Consider the following 9,101-nt stretch of genomic DNA (forward strand, 5'->3'; position numbering starts at 1 on the left):
AAAAAATGAAATATGTAGGTGTGCGTGCGTGCGTACTTACTTGAAACTTTTTTCTTGTTTCATCGTCGCACTGGAACAAATTAAATTTTAATGCAATGTAAACGCGACCACACTTTCGACGAAAACATCTCTATGAATCGAACGACGTCGGAAAAAGAATAAATCGAGAAGAGAACAAATCATGAAACAACACACACCCACCCCGCCCGGCCCGGCCAGAGTGGTGGGAATTTCGATGAATGAACAGACAAAGAAACCAACTCTGTTATCAGTTCTAAGAAAGAAAGCAGGTAGCGGCGGCGGCGAACCTTCGACCGTACTACGGTCAGTTCATGAATTAACCCCGTCCGTTCGGAGTTTATTCATCTCCGGTCCGTGTCGGCGTTTACTTCAAGTGGGTGCTATTTCCATCTAAGCAAGCAAGTGAGTAAGTAAGTTCTCAAATTTTAAATTACGTTAATCGCAAGTGACTCGTTGAGATCGTCAAACGAACAATTTAATTTAACGCCTCATACGAGTTTTTTTTTTTCGTCATTTTGTCGCAAAAAAAAAACTAAAAAACGACTCGCAAAAAAAAATTTTTTTTTTTTCTTCTTTTAAATCTTGTACATTTTCTGACATGTGTACCATCGAAAAATGTCACATCCAAACGATCGAACAATCACAAAAAATCGTCAACGTACCATCTTGGAAAATTTTACCAGGCAACGACCATACCACGTTGAAAACTACCGGTTCTCGTCCGATCACCGAAGTCAAGCAACGTCGGGCGCGGTCAGTACTTGGATGGGTGACCGCTTGGGAACACCGCGTGCCGTTGTCTCTACTCTTTTCTTTTTTTATTAACATTTCTGATGTCAAACTTTTTTTAAATATATTTTTCACTATTTATATTTTCTCTCAGGAACTTATATAGTATGAAGACGAAAATTTTTAATTCGTTCGAGTTGAATTTGTGGTTCTGAAAAGAACCGATTTTTTTTCTTTTTTTTCCAACCAACTTCCAAGCTGCTCGAGGAGGATTTATTTTGAACTGGTGTATTTGGTGACGGCCTTGGTTCCTTCAGAAACGGCGTGCTTCGCCAATTCACCGGGCAAAAGAAGACGCACCGCCGTCTGGATCTCCCTGCTGGTTATGGTCGAACGTTTGTTGTAATGAGCGAGGCGACTGGCTTCAGCAGCTATACGTTCGAAGATGTCGTTCACGAAACTGTTCATGATAGACATAGCCTTGCTGGAGATACCGGTATCGGGATGGACCTGCTTCAACACCTTGTAAATGTAGATGGCGTAACTCTCCTTCCTCCTGCGCTTCTTTTTCTTGTCGCTCTTCGAGATGTTCTTTTGAGCTTTTCCGGCCTTCTTGGCCGCCTTACCGCTGGTCTTGGGTGGCATTCTCTTCTAGTCGTCGAGTTAAAAAAACGTTTAAAAACAGAAAACGAGACAGACACGACGTGCACGTTACGACGAGTATACTCGATCTAAAACGCCGCACACCTAAAATCCCTCTATTTATAACGAGCGAGCGACAAACAGGCGCTCCGCCTTAGTTCGTCGTTCGACCATTGCCCTAACGAGATGGCGCTGTACCGACCATATAAATTTCTAGCCTTCGCCGCGTTCGGCATTCTTGAAGTGTTCTCTGAGTACGCATCATCGCGCTCCGTCGATGAGTACTCACAACCTTCGTCCTCGCGCCGTGAAAAGTGCAACCTCGAGTGCAAGTGCCAGTGGTGCAAGTGCCAGTGGTGCAAGCTCATCAAACCGTCAAACTGCGTCATCCGGTAAGTCTGATTTTACCGGAAACAAGACCCCAACCCCACCCAGCTCTCCTCCTCGGGAGAGAGCATTCTCGTTCTCTTCAAATAACTCCATAATAATGACATCCTCCCAAAATGTGTACCCCTTCAGGTACACAATCCGAAACATCCCTCAGGCTTTCTCCACACAAAAAACCTTCTACGGACTTCTCACAACGTCCCTGCTTGTCAAGGACATTTCCAAACTTGTGGTTAACTGGAACCGCACAGCGCTCCTAGTTACCACCAAAGCCCTTCCGGCAAACTTCCAATCCCATCTCTGCACTGCCACCGCCTGCCCGACCATTTCAATCGTGCAAGTGCACCGAAAGCTTTCAGCACAACCAGCCCCCCCAAATGCCCCCAAAATTCCGCAAATGTCAATCGTCATTAAAGACATCCAGGACGACATCGACAACGATGAAGTCTTAAACGCCATCCGTGACCTCCATCTCCAATGCTCTAATGTCTGGCGCATCCGTTCCAGACAGACGGGCAACTTTTGTAATCTTCTCCGTGTCCTAACAACCTCCACCGCCACAGTTGACTTCCTCCTCAAGGAAGGAATCATCCTTTTCGGTAAGCGCTATCAGTGCGAGCCTTCCAAAGCCCCCCAAAAACCCGCTCCTCTTCAGTGTACCAAGTGCTTCCAGCTTGGGCACGCCGCCTCCTCCTGCCACAACAAGTTGGCCTGTCCTAAATGCCCCGAAAGTCATCCGTCCAACAAGTGTCCTTCTGACACAATCACCTGTCTCCTCTGCAAAGGAGACCACCCCGCCTGGTCACAAAAATGCCCTAAAATCAAAGACGCGGTCGTCACCTGCGACACGCCCGTCGCCCCAACCATCATCTTGCTGCCCCCACCTGAGTTCGCAGACCCCGAACCCCAATGCATTTCTGTGCGTCAAACCATCACTTTTGTCACCAAAATGCTCTACGACCTGTTTCCGCATCAACGATCCAAAGTCGCAGAACTCGTCGAGTCTGCGTCAAAAACCGTCCTCCGCACCAAAACCCGCATTAACCATGTGGGTCAGCGGATCTACTTCTCCTTTGAGTAGATTCGCCCCCACGTCTCGTCCCAACACCCGTTGCAATGCCTCCCATTGCGACCTCCCCCGTCTTTCCCGGCGGGGGCCCCCTTCCTAACAGCGTGAATATCGCCACGGTTAACGTCTCCGGAATCAACAGAAAACTCAACGCCGTCAAACACTTTATTGAATCAGACTCAATCAAAATCTTGTCTATCACCGAAACTCATTCCGACAACGCGATTAAAGTCAAAAATTTTTCTTGTTACCATAAACCGCCAACTAACCGTTTTCACGGCTCCGCGCTTCTTGTTTCAACGGACTTTCAATCAGTAAAACATCAACTTCCTGACAACCTATCCTCTTTAGAACTCGTTGCCGCCGACGTCAAGTTAAATAATCACACTATCACCATTTTTTCGTATTATAATCAGCCTAACAACCGCGTCTCTTCTGAACTTTTTAACTATGCTTCACATCTTCCATTTTCAATTATAATGGGCGACTTTAACGCCAGACACACAGACTTCGGAGACCACGCAACCAACCTTAACGGCAGACTTCTTTCTCAATTAATTAGCGAATTCCCTTTTTACCGTCTCAAAAACCAAAACCCCACTTTCATTTCTCATCAAGGTTGCTCCATTATTGACCACATTCTTATTTCTGAAAACCTAATTCACTTATTCGACAGCGAAACCTCAATAGGCACCACCGTAACTTCAGACCATTTTCCACTAATTGCTAATTTCTTAACTAATGGCCCTCAGCCGGCGCCGGAAATTACCAAAATCTTCAATTACAAGAACGCAAATTGGGAACTTTTCCGAGCAGAACTTAATACTACCCTTCCACTCATTACCGCAGTAAATTCTCAGGTAGAAATCGACCATCAAGTAGAGTCATTAACTTCAGCCATCACTTCAGCCAAACTTAAAGCCATTAAGATTAAATCCATTCCGAAGGACAAAACCCCTCTACCTGCGCGTATTCTAAGACTAATTAAAGAAAAACGTAAAATCTACCGCGACTTTGTCAGAACCCGCGACCCCTTTCTTAAAACCCTTATCAATAAACTCAGTGCCAAAATCCGCCGCGACATCAATCAATTCAAAGAGGAAACTTGGGTCAAAACCTGCGAATCTTTAGATTACCGTGACGGTAAAGCATTTTGGTCAAAATTCAAAGCAATTTCTGGTCAACTTTCTAAACCTAATCAAAATCTAATCGAAGGCCCCAACGTTTACCACTCTTCCCAAGACAAAGCCGAGTGCTTTGCCAATCTTCTCGAACAAATCCATCAAGTCCCCGACGACCCCCATTTCAATCAACCCTTTTTCGAAAAAGTCTCTGCCAACATTCAAACCATGCGCGATATTCCACTAATCGAACCCCTTCCATATCCCCACAACGACGAGCACTTAACCGACCCAGTAACAGTTCGCGAAGTAAAATCAATCATTTTCAATTTAAAAACCACCAAAGCTCCGGGCCCCGATCAGATTAAACCTATCATTTTGAAAAATTTACCAGACTCTGGCTTTCTTGCATTAACCGCCATTTTTAACAATTGTTTAACTAATCTTTATTTTCCAACCGCGTGGAAACTAGCGAATACGATCATGATTTTAAAACCGGGAAAACCTATTTCAGACCCTAAGTCATATCGCCCTATTTCACTACTTAATATCCTAGGCAAAATCTTTGAACGCGTTTTAACTAACAGACTTAAAATCATTCTCGAAACTCATAACTTGCTTCCGCAACAACAATTCGGCTTTAGATCAGAACGTAGCACTCAAAATCCTTTAGTAGACTTGCAAACCGACATCATCAGACACGCCAACCTTGGAGAGTGCACCGTAGGTGCCTTTTTGGACATCGAAAGAGCATTTGACAAGGTCTGGCACGACGGTCTGGTGCAAAAACTCATCAATCTCGGAATCAATCTTAAATTCACAAAGCTCATCGTCTCCTATCTCACCAACCGATCCTGCAGGATCAAATTCAACGACGCCTTTTCTAACACCTTTACACTAAAGGCCGGAGTCCCACAAGGCTCCGTCCTGTCACCTTTGTTGTACATTATATACTGCAGTGATTTTCCAATTTCAGATTCCCTCCGGACCAAAACGAGGTTGTTTGCTGACGATTCGGCAATCTGGTCTAGCCACCGGAGCGCTGAAAAGGCTTCAGACATCCTCCAGAAAGAACTTCATCGAGTCGAAAAATGGACAAACACCTGGAGAGTGAAAACCAACCCTACCAAATGCCAATCCATCTGCTTCACTTACCCCAAAGCCCAGAAACAACGTCTCAACTTTAAACTCAACACACGGCTAACTATAAACAACCAATCTCTTACTCAAACTAATTCTCTTACTTACTTAGGTATCACTTTCTCTTCTACTTGTACCCTTAACGAGGACCTGAAAAGGACGATGAAGAAAGCACGCAATCGATCAAACCTTTTGTATCGCATTCGCGGCCGGATTCGGGGTTGCAGCTCAGAAACTCTACACCACACGTACAAACTTTTCATACGCCCCATCTTTGAATACAGATCTCTGCTTTACGCCTCGCTCTCTAACCGCATGCTCTTTAAAGTTTCTTCTTTCGAACGCCACACACTTAGACTAATCTTCCGACTTGACCGCGAATTTCCATCTAACGACCTGCATGAACACACTAAAACTACTCCCATCACTGATCGATTCACTAAACTCCGCACACGCTACATAACACGCACGCTTGCTAGTAACAATAACCCTCTAGCCATTCAAACTTTGCACACATCTTACAAGCTTCCTACAAAAAACCGCATGATTAACGCTATTCCCAAAAAACCTGCTGTCAAGCAGAAACACCTACCCACAGCACTTCTCTCAGCATCATTCCCTAACCTCCCAGCAGCTCTCCAGGAGCTGGTCGAAGACACGCCCATCTCGATGAGATGAAGAGGTCCTTTCCCAGGACGAGACCACTTCCCTCCTTCTCTTTCTCCTTCTCTTTCTCTTTCAGGTTTCTCTTTTAGCCTCGAAGTCCTCAGATGATCATCAGGTTACCCACGAAGAGTTCCAGGATTCCCACGAAAAGCTCAAGGATACCCATGAAGAGTCCCAGGATCCTCACTGACTCCCAGGACACCCATGAAGAGTTCCAGGAACCCCATGAAAAATCCCAGGAAACCCACGAAGAGTCCACTTTCTTCATCTTCTGCTTCTCTACCTTTTTCAAACTTCCATTTATTTTTAAATTCCCCGTTTATTCCAAATACATTTTGTAGTCATATTTAAGAACCAATTTTATATAGAATAAGTCTTAGTATTGTTCACTAACATACCAGGTCCGCCGAAAAGGCCAAAAGCCTCACCAGCGGCCAAATAAACTGTAATATCTTAAGTACTCGATGTAAATACCATTACTATACTTGAATAAAATGTATTTTGACTTGACGCGTTCGGCATTTATTTCAAGCCGTACGTTTGTCAGTGCGCTTCGTGTCAGTCGCAGTAGGTGTTTTGCTGTTTATATCGTATAACAACATGTCCGGAAGAGGAAAAGGAGGTAAAGTGAAGGGAAAGGCGAAGTCTCGTTCCAGTCGTGCCGGACTTCAGTTTCCCGTCGGCAGAATTCATCGTCTTCTGCGTAAAGGAAACTACGCCGAAAGAGTGGGTGCAGGTGCTCCCGTTTATTTGGCGGCCGTAATGGAATATCTAGCCGCCGAAGTTCTCGAATTGGCAGGAAACGCCGCCAGAGATAACAAGAAAACCCGTATCATTCCGAGACATCTTCAATTGGCTATAAGGAACGACGAGGAGTTAAACAAGCTCCTTTCCGGCGTTACCATCGCCCAAGGCGGTGTCTTGCCCAACATCCAGGCGGTGTTGTTGCCCAAGAAGACCGAAAAGAAGCCTTAAATTTAATTCTTCGCCGCCGTCATCTCGAACGAAAAACAAAAACTTTTATAAAAACCATCTTCACATCGGCCCTTCTCAGGGCCAAAAATTCAACTCGAACGAATTGATTTTTTCGCCAAAATACAACAACCTATGAGAATCATGTTAAAAAGTCTTTTAGATATTTTAAAGTTAAACCGATCAATTAATTCATTATACGAGCGTAGACTGAACGGAAGATTTTCGATTACATTCAACCAAGAAAGATGATTTTTACGACTTTTCATCGTAATTTTTAGAAAAATTCAATGCCCGACTAAAGCACGAACTCGACAACTCTATCTATAATAATTTATTGATTATCTAATTCAAGAAACATTCCGATTCGTCGTAAATTTCTTCACATTTCGCACATTAATCTGTTAAGAACATACACACACACACCGGTCGCCTATACGTGCTCTCCGTCTCGATAATTTCTTGCAGCAGCAGTCGTCAGCGGTGAGCCGTAATACTACAATCAATCGTTTTATTTGCTATGAGATTTTGTTTCAAGTCACGTCTGAGGAGAGTAACTCTACCCCATATTGGACATAACCTCAAATATACTCTTCGTGGCAAAAACGTTCTTTTAACGATGGTCATTCTAACCTAAAACTGCTGTCAAAATTGTCAAAGTCGCCGCCTGGATCACAAATTAAAATGATCACTCACTCCGTACGATTTTCATTTCGATTTGAAGACAAACACACAATTGAGCAACATATTTAATTCGTTTGATTTATTTTGTGGTTCTGAAAAGAACCGTTTTTTTTTGTTTGTTTGTTTGCTTGCCTGCGGGGGGTTTGTTGTTATTCCTCTGAGGATGCGGATACACGTCATAAAATGATAAAATTAACCGCCGAAACCGTAAAGGGTACGACCTTGACGTTTCAGGGCGTAGACGACGTCCATGGCGGTGACGGTCTTACGTTTTGCGTGTTCGGTGTAAGTTACGGCGTCACGGATGACGTTCTCGAGGAAGACCTTCAACACACCTCTGGTTTCTTCGTAGATGAGACCGGAAATACGTTTCACACCACCACGACGAGCCAATCTTCTGATCGCCGGTTTCGTTATACCTTGGATGTTATCGCGTAGAACTTTGCGATGACGTTTGGCGCCACCTTTTCCCAATCCTTTGCCACCTTTACCACGACCGGTCATCTTGATAAAATTAGGAAATTCTTCGTACAAAACGACGTAGCTTCGACCAAGTTCGTTATGGAACTAACGTCAAAATTTCATTCCGCGGGACTATTTATAAGTTACGGCAGCTCCACCTCGCGTTAAAAACGAATCCACCAATGGCGTCGCCGTATGACTCATCGAGTTTATAAAACGGCCGTTGGCGCGACGAAAATTTTCAGTTGACTTTCGAACGTTCGTACGTACGGTCGGTCGTTCGGTCGAAGCAAGCAAGCAAGCCACTACCTACGTTAATTCTTTTCATTTGATTCATCCGATATCCGAGATGGCGAGAACTAAACAGACGGCTCGTAAATCTACCGGTGGCAAGGCACCTAGAAAACAGTTGGCCACGAAGGCGGCCAGAAAAAGCGCTCCCGCCACCGGAGGTGTCAAGAAACCTCACCGTTACAGGCCCGGTACGGTCGCCCTTCGTGAGATTCGTCGTTATCAAAAGAGCACTGAACTTTTGATCCGCAAGCTGCCTTTCCAACGTCTCGTCCGAGAGATCGCCCAAGATTTCAAGACCGATCTCCGTTTCCAAAGTTCGGCCGTGATGGCACTTCAAGAAGCCAGCGAGGCTTATCTCGTCGGCCTCTTCGAAGACACCAACTTGTGCGCCATCCACGCCAAACGTGTCACCATCATGCCGAAAGACATCCAATTGGCGAGACGCATTCGTGGCGAGAGGGCTTAAATTTCCTCCATCCATCCATCCATCCATCCGATCCGACCATCTAGAATTAACAAATTCTTCATCTTCGAAGGTGTTAAAAGAAGAAAAAAAAAAATCGGTTCTTTTCAGAACCACAATTATTTTCCAACGAATTGAAAATTTATCGTTCGCGCATGCAACTTTTTGAGATTGAAAAAAAAAAAAAAAAAAAAAAAAAAAGTTAGGTTATGTGATTTATTCACAAAATTCGTACTTACATAAAACGATAAACTTTTGCTTTTTTCTTTCACATTAAATTTTCTTTTAAACTGAGACTATTTGAAACATTATTATATAATAAAGTTTATCATTCTTTGTAATAACACTGTTTCGACAGTCAAATGAATAGACAAGAAAATCAAATGAAAGTATGTATCTCCTCAACAGAATGTGCATTGTCCAAGCGAATCTTTCGTTCGTTTCTTGAAAA

General features: G+C 44.0%; 1 non-coding gene across 1 annotated transcript; it reads left to right on the plus strand.

Annotated features, from left to right (window-relative positions):
- Positions 1-703: 703 nt before the first annotated feature.
- On the plus strand, positions 704-823 carry LOC148166751 (5S ribosomal RNA). Its single transcript, XR_015770958.1, has one exon. It is a non-coding gene; the product is annotated as a 5S ribosomal RNA (ribosomal RNA).
- The last annotated feature ends 8,278 nt before the right edge of the window (positions 824-9,101 follow it).

This window comes from Gnatocerus cornutus, unplaced genomic scaffold (assembly GCF_029298725.1).
Source record: "Gnatocerus cornutus isolate USDA-ARS CGAHR unplaced genomic scaffold, icGnaCorn1.1 Chromosome170, whole genome shotgun sequence".
Taxonomy (NCBI): Eukaryota; Metazoa; Arthropoda; class Insecta; order Coleoptera; family Tenebrionidae; genus Gnatocerus; species Gnatocerus cornutus.